At 37.3% G+C, this 15,047-nt stretch overlaps 1 protein-coding gene across 2 annotated transcripts in view; it reads left to right on the forward strand.

The window, feature by feature from the left end:
- Positions 1 to 15,047, forward strand: part of EPS15 (epidermal growth factor receptor pathway substrate 15) — a 131,425-nt gene that overhangs the window by 22,003 nt on the left and 94,375 nt on the right. The gene's annotated exons all lie outside the window — the stretch shown is intronic.

Consider the following 15,047-nt stretch of genomic DNA (forward strand, 5'->3'; position numbering starts at 1 on the left):
AGAACCAGATTGCAGTTCTTTTGTGTAAGCACAGAAGTGGGATTGATGGCTCATATAGTAGTTCAATTTTTATCTTTTTGAGGAGCCACCATGCTTTTTATGACATTTTTTATATGTAGAAAACCATAAAGATTCCACAAAAACACTGATAGAGCTAATAAACAAGTTTAGCCAAGTGCAAAATATAAAATCACACAAAAATCAGTGAAATCAGTTGCATTTTTTAAAAAGATTTTATTTATTTATCTTTAGAGGGGAAGGGAAGAAGAGAAGGAGAGAAATATCAATGTATGGTTGCCTCTCATGTGTCCCTGCTGGGAACTGGCCTGCAACCCAGGCATGTGCCCTGACTGGGAATTGACCCTCGATCGTGTGGTTCGCAGGCCTGCGCTCAATCCACTGAGCTACACCAGCCAGGGCTCAGTTGCATTTTTATACTCTAGCAGTGAACAATTCACAGAAGAGTTTTCCATTTATAGTAGTGTCAAAAAGAATAAAATTAGGAGTAAATTTACCCAAGGAAGGCAAAGGACAATGAACACTGCAGAACATTGCTTTTACTTAATGTTTGATTGCGAAACTAGAAAAAAAAAGGTGGATTAGTACATACAATTGTGGGTTAATAATAACAATGTTATTTAAAATTTTCTTTATTTTGGCCCTGGCTGGTGTGGCTTAGTGGTTGAATGCTGGCCTGTGAAGCAGAAGGTCCCCTGTTCGATTCCCAGTGAAGGCACATGTCTGGGTTGTGGGACAGGTCCCCCCAGTATGGGGTGCACAAGAGGTAACCACACACTGATGTTTCTCCTCCTCTCTTTTTCCCTCCCTTCCCCTCTCTCAAAAGAAATAAAATGTTAAAAAAATAAAATCCTCTTTATTTTGATACTGTGTTAAATAGAAGCACAACTAAAACTGTCTTAGAATTGGAAAATACCTCTCTGTTAATAAAAGTTCAAATGATACAGTGTATATGAAAGTAGTAAGATAATGTCGATGATAATAACATTGATGATAGGGGATACAAACCTAATGATTAAGAGCGATAGTCTTATTTAAAAAAAAAGCGATAGTCTTGCAATCAGACTTCAACGATTTGAATACTGGTACCAATACTTAAATAGGTATGTAACTTTGAGTCACCTACTCAATTTATTAATGTCTCATTTTCCTCATCTGTAAAATGGCTATAAATGTACCTTGTCAGATTAAATGGGCTTAATGCAGGGGCGTCAAACTCATTTTCACTCAGCCACATCAGCCTTGTGGTTGCCTTCAAAGGACAGAATGTAATTTCAACTCCTTAACAGTTAAGGAGTAGTTAAATTTATACAGTCCTAAAATTATTTTGGCACTTTGAAGGTAGCCACAAGGCTGATATGGCCCCTGGTGAAAATGAGTTTGACACTCTAGCTTAATGTGTAAAGTGCCGAGGACTAGTACTTGGAGGGTAGGAGATGTTCAATAAGGACTCAGTAGGTTGCTTGTTATGAAGCTGTAAAACATTATGTGTATGTATGATTTTAAAATGTAGTTTATTTAAGTTTATACTTTATAATTTAACTTGTTTTTGGTTTTTTTCTAATTTTTTATTTTTTTAAGTATATTTTATTGATTATGTATGAGGGGCGGACCCTTAGGTGTTCACCAGCAGATTTCTCAAAAGAGACCTTACAGGCAAGAAGGGGCTGGAAAAAAGTATTCCAAGTCATGAAATCCAAAGATCTACATCCAAGATTGCTCTATCCAGCAAAGCTTTCATTTAGAATGGAAGGGCAGGTAAAGTACTTCTCAGATAAGATCAGATTCAAGGAGTTCATCATCACCAAGCCCTTATGATATGAAATGTTAAAGGGACTTATCTAAGAAAAAGAAGATAAAAAAACATGTACAGTAAAATGACAGCAAACTCACAATTACTAACAACCACACCTAAAACAAAAACAAACTAAGCAAACAACTAGAACAGGAACAGAACCACAGAAATGGAGATCACATGGAGGGTTAGCAATAGGGGAGTGGGAGGAGGAGAAGGGGGGAGAAGGTACAGAGAATAAGTAGCATAGACAGTAGGTAGAAAATAGACGGGGGAGGGCAGGAATACTATGGGAAATATAGAATCTAAAGAACTTGTGACACATGGACATGAATGAAAGGGGGGGAATGGTGGGGGACGGATGTGCAGGGTGGAGGGGAGTGAAGGGGGGAATGGGACAACTGTAATGGCATAATCAATAAAATATATTTTAAAATTTTTAAAAAATATATATTTTATTGATTATACTATTACAATTGTCCCAATTTTTTTCTTCCCCTTTCTCCCTATACCACCCACCCTCACCCTCCAGCATTGCCCCCTCTCCTCTAGCTGTTCATGTCCATGGGTTGTACATAAGTTCTTTGGCTCCTCCATTTCCTATACTATTCTTAACTGCCCCCTGTCTATTTTGTGCCTGTATATCCTGCTTCTTGTTCCCTGTAACTTTTCCCCCCATTGCCCTCCTCTTTCTCCCAACTGCTAACCCTCCGTGTGGTCTCAATTTCTGTGATTCTGTTCCTGTTCTAGTTGTTTACTTAGTTTTTGTTTCTGTTTTTTAGGTTTATTTTGTTGATAGTTGTAACTTTGTTGTCATTTTACTGTTCATAAATTTTGATCTTCTGTTTTTTAGATAAGTCCTTTTAACATTTTGACTAATAAGGGCTTGGTGATGATGAACTCCTTTAACTTGACCTTATCCGGGAAGCACTTTATCTGCCCTTCCATTCTAAATGATAACTTTGCTGGATAGAGTAATTTTGGATGCACGTCCTTGCCTTTCATGAGTTCTGAACACTTCTTTCCAGCCCCTTCTTGCCTGTAAGGTTTCTTTTGAGAAATCAGCTGATAGCTTTATGGACACTCCTTTGTAGGTAACTCTGCTCTTTCCTCTTGCTGCTTTTAAGATTCTCTTCTTTAATCTTGTGTAACTTAATTATGATGTGCCTTGGTGTGCCCCTCCTTGGTTTCAGTTTCTTTAGGACTCTCTGGAAGTCCATTTCCTTTGCCAGATTGGGGACATTTTCCTTCATTATTTGTTCAAATAAGTGTTCAATATCTTGCTGTTGTTCTTCTTCTGACACCCCTATAATTTGGATGTTGGAACGTTTCAAGTTGTCCCAGAGGCTCCTAAGCATCTCCTCATTTTTTTGCATTCTTGTTTCTTCATTCTGTTCCAGTTGGATGCTTATTTTTTCCAAATCATTGTTTTGAGTTCTGATTTCCTTCCCCTTCACTGTTGATTCCCTGTATATTTTCCTTTATTTCACTTTGAGTAGCCTTCATTTCATGACCAAACTCAATCAATTCTGTGAGCATCCTGATTACCAGTGTTTTGAACTCTGCATCAGATAGGTTGTCTATCTCCTCGTCACTTAGTTGTTTTGCTGGAGTTTTGGTCTGTTCTTTCATTTGGGCCATATTTCTTTGACTTGGTGGACCGGTCTGGTTGAATGTTTCTTTAACTCCTTGGTTGTTGGACTTCTATGCAAATGTTTTTCTGGCAGTTCTGGTTGTTTGCTTTAAATTGGTTGTTATTCTTTTGGTTGTGCAAGGAAGTGAAGCATTTCTGCCTACGCCTCCATCTTGGCCTCACAAGTCCATCTTTTTATTTTGTAATAGTTGGCTTTTATTGGAAAAGGGTATAAGGATATAAATGGTAATTAACTAGCCTGTTTAAAAAGCAGCATTTCATTGCTGATCTCTGGGGTCTCTTGGGGTCTCTTGGTGTCCCATGCCCCATTACCTATGAATTTTTTTTTGCCTCATTTGTGCAAACATTATATTTTATCTCCTGAATGAGCTACACTTTATTGTCTGTACTAAATTTCAGCATGTTTTTTTACCCTCAATGAGCACAGGTCAACTTCTAATCAATTCTGTTAGTTATAGGCTATTAATCATCCCACACAATTGGGTGTCAGTGGTAAACTCAAGGATTTGCCCTTGCTCCAACCTTTTAGGTTATTATATCGATGAACATTTTTTTAAAGGTATATTTTATTGATTATGCTGTTACAGCTCCAATTTTTTCCCCTTTGTCCCCCTCCTTCCAGTATCCTCTTCCATCCAGCAATCCACGCCCTCCCTTAGTTTATGTTCCTGGGTTGTGCATATAAGTTCTTTGGCTTCTCCCTTTCCTATTTCATTCTTAACACTCTGGTGTCAATTTTGTCCCTCCCAGTTATGTTTCTTGATCCCTACACCATTTCTCTGTTTTTCCCCTTCCCCCTCCCAGCTGATAACCCTCCAAATTCTACTTATGATTCTGTTCCTGTTCTGGTTGTTTGCTTAGTTTGATTTTGTTTTTGTTTTTTAGAATCAGTTCTTCTTAATAGTTTGGAGTTTGTTGTCATTTTAATGTTTATAGTTTAGATCTTTTTTCTTAAATAAGTCACTTTAACATTTTATGTAATAATGACTTGGTGATGAGGAACTCATTTAGCTTTACCTTGTCTGGGAAGCACTTTATCTCCCCTTCCATTCTGAATGACAGCTTTCCTGGGTAGAATAATCTTGGTTGTAGGTCCTTGCTTTTCATCACTTTGAGTACTCACCAGTCCCTTGTAGCCTTCGAAGTTTCTTTTGAGGAATCACCTGATAGTCTTATGGGCACACCTCTGTAAGTAACTCTTTGCTTTTCTCTTGCTGATTTTAAGATTCTCTCTTTATCTTTTACTTTTGGCATTTTAATTATGATATGTCTTGGTGAGGTTCTCTTTGGATCCAGCTTCTTTGGGGCTCTCTCTGCTTCCTGAGCTTGCATGTGTATTTCCTTTACTAAACTAGGGAAGGTTCTTTTTTTCATTATTTTTTCAAATAGATTTCTAATTTCTTGCTCTTTCTCTTCTTCTGGCACTCCTGTGATACCAACATTGGACCTTTCGAGGTTGTGCTAGAGGCTAATTTTACTGTCTTCATTTTGGGGGATTCTTTTTTCTTCTTTTTGTTCTGAGTGGTTGTTCTTTGCTTCCTTATGTTCCAAATTACTGATTTTATTCTTGGTTTCATCCACTCTACTGTTGTTTCCCTGTAAATTGTTTTTTATTTAAATTAGTGAGTCCTTTGTTTCTGACTGGATCTCTTTTATGCTGCTGAGGTCCTCACTGAGTTCCCTGAGCATCCTTATCAACAGGATGCTGTTGTAAAAAACCTGTTTTGAACTCTGTTGTTTAGCTCTTTTTCTGGAGTTTTCATCTGTTCTTTCATTTGGGCCATGGTTGTCTCCTTGTTTTGGCAGCCTCCATGTACGTGTGTGTTTAATGTATTAGGTAGAGCTGCTTTGACTCTGTATCTTGGTAGTGAGCCTTAATATAATAGGTGTCCTGTCGGGTCCAATGGCACAGCCTCCCCTATCGCCCAAGCTGGATATTAGAGGTGTGCCCTTAAAGTGGTCCGAGTTACCCCTTCCTCTTGTAGTTGAGCCTTGGTTACTGTTGGCAGGTCAATGGGAGGGATTTACCCAGTCCAGTGAGCTGCAAGGGCTGGCTGTGACCACTTACCACCAACCTCCACTTTCCCTGGAGGATCAGCTGTGCCGGGGGTCAGGGTGGTAATGCTTTGATATGGTCTGTAGCTGTCCACTGGGTGCGCTGGCCCTGGAGTTTCCTGGGTGGTGCAGGCCAAGGTCAGCCCTGACCTACGTTTTCCTGGGGCTACCCTTCCTGACCTATAAAGCAATCTGAGAAGGTTGCTATTTGTTCTGGGCTTGGAGATTCCTAGGCAAAGCCAAGCTGTGAAGCTAATCTGGCTGCTGCTAGTGCCTGTCCTGGGGCTCACTGAGGCCAGCTGTTGCTTGTTCGATAGGATTTAAGAAGTTGTGAAGCATGAGCCAAGACCAGCCAAGACCAGCCAAGACCAGCCATGCATGTGGAAAAGCAGCTTGGGTGGTCCCATATGTTGGGTAGGGGCTGAGTTCTGGCGATCTCCAAGGTGAGTCAAACAGTGTTAGGTTGATGGAGTGTCAGATATAGTACCAGCCATATATGGGAGGGTTTAGAAAAGGGACAATGGCCACTAATTACCTTGATGTAAAACACTTCAGTTTCTTCCTGTGTATACTACTGATGTCTTTCAAGCTGCTACCCAGTGCTAGAGCTCAGAGGGAGTGAGTCTGAGTAGCTGAGTCTGTGTGTGGGTTCTTTAAGGGGAACTGCTTGGAGCTCCAGCAGTTTCTTCCATCAACTCAATCTCTGCTGGTTTTTGCAGCCAAAAGTGGTGGGGACTTATGTTCCTTGCACTGGAACCCTGGGCTGGGGATCCTGGTGTGGGGCTGAGACTCCTTGCTCCTGAGATATCCCCTCCCGAATATTTATCCACCACAGGTAGGTGAGGGACCAGCCCATTCCGCATCTGTGCTCCTTCTAGCAGTCTGGATGGATGTGGAATCTTTAATTCCATAGTTGTCAGACTTCAATTCAACTCGATTTCTGATGGTTGTGAGTGATGGTTGTTCTGTAGTGAGTTTGATGTGGTTGTGCAGAGAGGTGAGCCAGGTCTGCCTGTGCTGCTATCTTAATGAGAAGCTCCAATGAACATTCTTTATTGCCATATTCTTTGCTGTTTTGAAAACGAGAAATAGAAAACTAATAAACATGTATATGTATATGTATGTGTGTGTGTATATATATATATATATATGCTTTCTCAGTTCACTTTAAGGAATTAATTTATTCTGGAAATAGTGTTTATTTCAAATTATACTTGGGATAAAAAGTAAGGCTGTGTGGATATATTTTTTTAAAATGTGAGGTCTATAGTGAGAAAAGAATTGAAATAACAAAGATTTCTGTTGGTTTAAATTATTTATTTAGGTCTTTATAGTTTTAATTACCAGTCGAGGGTATTGAAGTCCTAACCTCCAGTACCTCAGAATGTGTCTTAGAAGTAGTGCCATTTCAGTTGCAGTTAGTTAAGATGAGGGCTTACTTTCTGATGATCCAGATAAATCTGTGGCTGGGTAACATTTAAGCTGAGTCCTAAGAAAAATGATACCAACTATGTTTTTCAGGAAGAGAGAATGCAAAGGCTGTGATTTGGGACAAAGTCTACTGTTTTAGTTGCCCTAGGTGACGTTGGAAAGGAGAGCAGGGACTCAGAGCCACAGCAAGGAGTTTGGATTTGACTTTTTGTCAGATTAGAAGCCATTGACCGGTTTGAATGGAATGTTATGTCCTGATATATGTGTCTGCTATGCAGACTACTATTGCATAGACTACTATGCAATCTATGTGGAGAGAAAAATAGGCAAGAATAAAAGCAGAGAGGATGCATAGAAGTTTGTTGTAGTAGTCAAGACAACACGTGGACAAAGATAGGGAGAGAGGAGGAGTTCAACAGAGGTTTTAGAATTAGAATCGATAGGACTTGCTGATGAATTGAAAGTTGAAAGTGAGGGACAAGCTGGCTTAGGTATTTGCCTTCTGCACCTAAGTGGTTAGTAGTGGGAGAAGACTAGGGTTTTGGAGGAAAAAAATACAAGTTCCTTTATATATTTGAGAGATATCCAAGAGGAGATATAAAATAGATGGTCAATAGAAATTTTGGAGTTCAGAGAAGAGGTCTGAATCAAAGATACCAATTTGTTATTCATCAACAATAAGTGTGGTATTAAAACCATGGCTATTGATTTGAACATTTGGATTAATGAAGAAAAGGACAGGAGAGATGAACTTGTGAATGTTCTTTGTAAAAGGTAAAGTGCTGTACAGATAAATTCACATGTTATTTATGCTTAAAGATAATGCTTTTCCTAGTGATTTCTGTTTATTTTGGACTGGCTAGAATGGCATATGTAAGACACTGCCTTCTGATGAGAGACCAAAGCTACTCTTTGAATTCGTTCTTTGTTACTCTGCCACTTAGATTTTTGATGAGGCTGAATTGGGTTTTACAAAAGCTGGTCCATTATTAGTTTCAGTTATTGGTATGGTCTGTTTACACTGAGTTTATCAGTAGTGTGTAATTATTCTGTACTCTGAAATTCTTTTGCCTACTTAAGTCCCTTTAATCTTTTATTTCTCATAATCTCCAAAGCAGACGTATTCTCACATCCAGATTTTGAAAGTTTTCCATCAGACTGTACTTGGAGTATTCCTAGGTCTTTGCCTGCTAACTATGCTATCAATTCTTAATGGTTTGTTATGGAACAAGTAGATGTTAGCATGTTTGCAGATTGAAGCATTGAAATTTTTACTAGAATGTATATTTTAAGGGCAGAAGCCCTATATGATTTTTGCAGCTCACAGATACCTAAATGTTTTGTTACGTTCCTAGAAGGCATTTAGTACAAGTTTATCAAATTATTAAATGAGTTGCAGATAACAGAGCTGAGGGTTAATACTGTGCATCTCTAAGGGAGCTGCTCTGATGGATGCCTGTGTTTTCTTGAGCTCTCCTCCCTACCAGCTCTAAAGGTGAGGGCTGCTCAGGTGGTTTGCGTTCATCCACCCTCTCTATCCAGCTTCAGAGTTGTTTTCCTTTCTAAAGTTTCTTTATTTACTGACTTTCTCTTGACTCTCAGCTTCTGTTTGCTCTTTTCTTTGTCAGTTTGGATTGTCATTGGTAACTTATTGCTCTTTTTTTTCATTGTTTTCTTTTTACTGTTTGTTTTCACCCTGTGTTCCTTTGTATGATGAAATATTCAAGTCTTTTCTAGACATCTCAAGCCTTCCAGCAGGTTTTAGTCTCCTACTGTGCAAGCCATTCGCATTGTGTAAACATATGTGTATAAAAGCATAGGCTCTTCTGGTTGTATTCATTTGGTACTTTAGCCTTAGGAATTGCTGTTCCACCACCAAAGGGGTAGTGGTGGTGGTTGTAATGGGAGAATTCAAAGGATGTAAGGGCTCGTTTCCCCAGTGGTTCCTCAGCTCTCTCGAAAATGGAGTAGTAGACGGCTGAATTATAAATAGCTGACTTTTTGTGTGTTAATATGTCAAAAAATATTTGTAAGGCAAATTACCCAGAAAATGATGTGTATTATCACACTGATTTTTTTATTCTCACTAGTACTGAACTGTTACCCATTTTCAGACATTTCTTTAGAGAGAGCAAAAACTAAAAAGATTTTGAGTGGTTTATTTGAAAGAATTCAATCTATTCATCCCATTATCTCCTTTTCACTACCTAGATGTCTATATTTGCTTACTTTTATACAGTTTTTTTTTCTGCTTGGATTGCCACCTTCTATCTACATCACAATTGTTTTGAACCTGACTTTTTCATGGGATGTTGCAAAAATTGTCCAAAAAAGTCTCATATACCCTTCACCCGAATGTACTTAATTATAGCATCTCTTATAACGATAGTACAATAGCAGAGCCAGGAAATGACGTTGGCACAATTCACAAACCTTATTTCAAGTACTTACTTATGGTTCTGTATGTATATACTATGCCTATATAATTTTACCATGTGTGGATTCATGTAATTATGACCACAATTAAGGTAAACTGTTTTACCACGAAGATCCCCCATGCTACTCCTTTATATTTATACCCACTCCCCTTGTCCTTTTATTAATTTAGTCACTGGTTATTCTTTAAATCATACAATTTTTTAGTTAATGGAAAAAAATGACATTATTTAGAGAATGTCTTTGTAGTTTCACCTTTTTCTACATTGTACTATAACCATTTACAATAAGCCTAATACTAAAGTTTGTTTGTCTTGTGCACTATAGAATCATAGGGTCTTGAAGTCATATAATCCATCATCTCCCCCTCCAAAAAACTCCCAAAAATGACATCAAAAATTTTATATGAAGCAACTCAACATTCATTTATTAACCTATGAATTTCAAATAACCAGGGCCTCTTTATTTTTATACTACCTGGTACACTTTGGTGTTAGATTACCTATGTGTTAACTTTTGCTAAATTATACTGCACTAAAAAACAACCCCAAATATTAGTGCTTACAATGACAAAGGTCTGTTTATTGCTCACAGTGTAGGTTCTGTAGTAGTCTGTATGAATCTGTATGGTTCTACTCCACAATTCTTTTTCATTTCAGAATCTAGGATGAAGGAGCACATCCTATTTATTCTTGGCAGATAATACTGTTCTCTTGGCAGAGAGAAAAGAGCACGAGCTGGTTGAAACACACAGTAGCTCTTAAAGCTTCTACTTGGGACTGGAACTTGCTTATATTTCACTGGCCAAATTAAGGCTTACGGCCAACCCAACAATAGGGTACCCACAGAGAGGCACTGACTACTAAGTAACACTGCATCAGGCAGGGATGTTAATGTTCTTATAAAAGGAGAATAAATGATTTAGAATTATAATACAACCTACCAGACCGTAGAATAGTATATACTGTGCTATACTTTTGTAATAACTTACTTCTTAATAAAGTTTATTGTACTTTACATGATTTTTTTTCTTCATAAAATTAGCAGTCTCGCTTCTACTTTTGTGGTAACTGATAAGAGTTTATGATACAGCTAGTGATAAATAATTACTTTAAAATTATAAAATGTCACATCTTGATTTTGACAAATTTAGTTTTGAAGTGTTCCTTTAGAAATTTATTAGTTAAAAATTCATATGTAATTTTGCACAATGATTTTGGAGTACTGTATTTTTCCCTAAATTGAAAATAACTTTGTTGTTTAATTTTACTTAATATAAAAACATAGGGCATGCTTATTATTAAAAAATTTTCAGAGAATACAGAGTAGTGCAAGGAGTGTAAAAGTGATTATAATCCCATTATCCAGGCATAATCACTCTTACCATTTTAGCTGTATACCATTCAAATTTTTTTCTATGCATCATTATGTGTGTTGTGTATGTGTGATTTTTTAAAATTCTAGAATTGTTATATTTCAGGGGAAAAAAGCCAGTTTTACTGAGATACACCAAAAACACTCTTTGGTCATCTTGCTAGATGAGTGAATTGGCAATTTGAATGGCTTTTTCCACTCTCACTTAGCTGTATCGTGTAAGTATAGTAATCAGCACAAGGTGTACTTTAGAGCACTCAAGCAAGCTCATGCCTTCTCAAATGTGTTTATGTGGTAACCCGATGAGTTTGTGATGTGATGGTTAATAGGGTACAGTTTGGAGCTCAGGGTTCCTTAACCATGTGTGAGGGTTTTTTTTTTCTGGGCACTAAAAATTCAACTGAATTGTCATTAAAAATTAACTTTTCATTATTGAGGGAGCATATTTCATTTACTTTTTCTAGCAAAGTATTTACACTCCAGTGTAAACAGGGTGAATATATAATTTTCATTCAAACTGGGTCATTTTTGAGAATAAAAGGGACACACTATATTTTCAATTCTATAAGTTTTTAAAAATACTTATTTTTTGGCCATCAGAATGGTTTTATACATTGGTAGATCAGTAAAACAGTTCTATTCAAAGTCTATTTTCAAAAATAAAAATTTCTAAAACATTTGTTCTGTATTACAACAAAATAAAGTCTTTACATTGATTATCAGAATATTAAAACACATAAACAGAATAATTATTCTTGGTAATAATCAAATTTGATTTTTAAATCAGTTTCTTAGCCATAGCTGTCTTTAATACCTTTTGAACAAAGTATTTATTTTCCAATATAGTTTAACTAGTTCTAATTTTTCATAAAACTGCCTGCAGTATTTTTTAGAGTTACATTTTACATTTTGTGGTTATTAACTCTTACAGTTGACCATTCTCTGTAACCAGTGATATTTTTAATTGCTAATATGTTTTCTATGTAGATAGTGATGTACCTGGTTAGTTCAGTAAAATTTTTGGAGAATATTCTTAATTCTTTTTCTTATTGAAAACTATAAATTTATCAGCCCCCATATTTTCAAAGGCATTGTCTTTTTGTCTCTATGAAAGGTACTCTCTTAGACAAATGTTTTTATAAGACAAATCTTATCATATGTAAATTGTCTCTATTTCTGATTACATTACATGTCCCATTAAGTTTAGATGCCACAGAATTGTAGGTTTTCTCTAATTCCATTTAATTCCAGCACAGAGTGTAATTTTTTTCACTTAAAAATAGGAATACTCTTTTGGTGGAACTCCTACAATTCATTGCAAAGTATAATTATAGAATTTCAAATTTAAATCTTGTATACTGTTTGAGCTCTCATCAGTCCTTCCCTTGCTTTCGAGGGATACATTTCTTTTTTTTTTAAATACTGTCTACAGTTTTGTTTTGTTTTTTAAGATTTTATTATCTTTAGAGGGTAAGGGAAGGAGAGAAGGAGAGAGGTATCAATGTATGGTTGCCTCTTGTGCGTCCCCTGCTGGGAACTGGCCTGCAACCCAGGCATGTGCCCTAACTGGGAATCGAACCACGATCGTGTGGTTTGTAGGCCCGCGCTCAATCTGCTGAGCTACACCAGCCAGGGCTGAGCTATACCAAAACATTTCAGTGTTTTGGCAAATGCTGTCTATAATAATTGTATTTGTTAAAAGCTTCAGAGCTAAAGTGGGGTTTTTTTTGGAGCTTTATATTTAATCAATGAACTTTAATCTTTTTTTTTAATATGGTTTTCTGCCTTTTTTAAAAAAGATTTTATTTATTTATTTATATTTATAGGGGAAGGAGAGAGGGAGAGAAACAGCAATGTATGGTTACCTTTCGTGCATCCCCTGCTGGTAGTTGGCCTGCAAGGAACTGGCCTGCAACCCAGGCATGTGCCCTGACTGGGAATCGAACCGCGATCCTCTGGTTCGCAGGCCTGTGCTCAATCCACTGAGCTACACCAGCCAGGGCGGAACTTTAATCTTTGATTAAAGATTTCCAACAAATTTTGAAGAAAATGCTACTTGTTTTCAAGGACATTCAGTATGGAGACACTTAGGTTGAATTTATAAAGTTAGTTTTCAAATACTCCATTCAGTCTTTAAAATCTAGTGATAGGTTGCAAGTAGAGCACATATATTGCCATGTTGAAATTTGGGGGTTTTTTATTCAATAGAATTTTTTCCTTAAAATTTTAACAGTGGATATATGAAAACATTTGTAAATTTTGACAATTGCAACTAACTCATAACAATTATGTCAATAGAGCTCCGTTTTAAATAGAAATAGCCTCAAAAGTTTTATGCAAATTGTCTTACTCATTTTCTACAGGAATAGAAATTTAGTTCTTAACTTTGTATTAAATATACAGTTTCTTCATTTTAGTTCATTGCTACCAAAAGGGCTTATTGGATAATAAAAAATAATTGACAGACAAAATAACAAAAAATTGCAGATTTATACTCTGCAATAAATAACAAAACCACCTCACAAGTTATCAGACTTGGCTCCTCCCCCAACCAAGAATTCCCCACTGACTTAGCCAGCTACTTGCCTGGTGCATCTTGCAGGTCACTGTACATGTCACTGTACTGACCAGCACAGCAAATAGCCAGCAGGAGCACCAGTGTCAAATACTTTCTCCATGTCTCAGAAGGCTGTGAGGAGTTAGCTGTCCATGGTTGCTTGTGCCTGAGGAAACTTCTCACCGAGTCTTCTGCATGCTGTAACTAATACCTAAAAGAAAGTGTTAGTTATGTTGTATCTGTAAAGAATCAGGAAAAGAAAGATGAAATTATCACTAGTTCTCATTCAGATTTCATCACTTGTTCAGGTGATAAAAGCACTTACACAGTTATTAGCTGATTCTTTGGCCAGAAGCTAGATGTGTACAGTTAGAGAAATACTGAATCCATCTTGGTTGATTTTAACACAGTGATTAATAATAATAGTTAATTTAAGAAAATGAGAAATCTGAGGCACATGGTAACCTAGATGGGATGCTGGGACAGCAGGCTGTAAAGCAGAACTGCCCTGAGCAAACCAGGGCATACGGGAAGCAGCATGGTGTGAAAGAGCATGGGGCTGGGAGTGGGACTGCACTTAGGCCCAGGTTCTGCCATTTAAAAGCTTGGCAAGCAACCTCTCTGAGACTAGGTACATTAGAGTTCTCCAGAGAAACAGAACCAACAAGGGGCACACACACATGCACACAAACACTGATTGATTTTAAGGAATTGGCTCATGTGTGGAGGCTGGCAAGTCCTAAATGTGAAGGGCAGGCCAGCAAACTGGGGACCCGGGGAAGAGTTCATGTTGCGGCTAGGTCTGAAGGCATTCTGGAGACACATTTCCTGCTTCCTCAGGAGGCCTCATTCTTCCTCTTAAGGCCTTCAACTGATTGGTTGATGCCCACCCACATTATGGAGAGTAATTTGTTTTACTCAGTCTTCTAATGTAAATATTAAGCACATCTAAAAAAAACCCTTTACAGTAACATCTATACTGGTGTTTGACCAAACAACTGGGTACCATAGCCTAGCCAAATTGACACGCATAATTGAATTTCACACTAGGTTTCCTCGTTTGCAGAGTGGGATGATAATATGTGGCTCACAAAAATAGAGTATGGAAATATTTATAAAGCACTGAACATGATGTGTTCTCTCCCAGTAGGCACTCAGTGAGTGTTGGTTTCTTAATCTAGTCTTGTCCCATTGAGACTATAGGCCCAACCTTGTCACTTAATTTTTTCCTGTTTTTATCTTTGCATTTCTAAACTTCTGCCCCCCCCTCATCTTTTTAATAAGCCCTATCAAATCTGTCTTATAAACTTTTCTTCAAAGCATGTTTTTCTTTTCTGGTATTTCTAGTGTTCAGGTTCTTTACTGGGCCATTAAATTTATTTCCTAAGTAGCACTCTACATTCCATTCTGCTTTTCTTTTTTACATGTAAATGATCACCTAGAACTAAGACTGAGTTAATATCTCTTGAATTTGTCTCCTTTTCTTATCCTCATATTCTTTACTTTTACCATGTAGATGAAGACTTTCATAAGTTGTCTCATACAAAACTTCACTATCTTATCTTCACATTGTATCACCATTCATGACTCCTGGATTCTTTTCAATGTAATTGAGCTTTTGGTTTTATGCTCGCCTTTGTGCATGCTGTTATCTAGGTATAGCATCACCCTTCCCCCATTCATATTTCAGATTCCTGCACTGATATCTCCCCCATGAAGCCTTCCTA

This window comes from Sturnira hondurensis, unplaced genomic scaffold, assembly GCF_014824575.4.
Source record: "Sturnira hondurensis isolate 20B ecotype Veracruz unplaced genomic scaffold, ASM1482457v3 Scaffold0004068, whole genome shotgun sequence".
Classification (NCBI taxonomy): Eukaryota; Metazoa; Chordata; class Mammalia; order Chiroptera; family Phyllostomidae; genus Sturnira; species Sturnira hondurensis.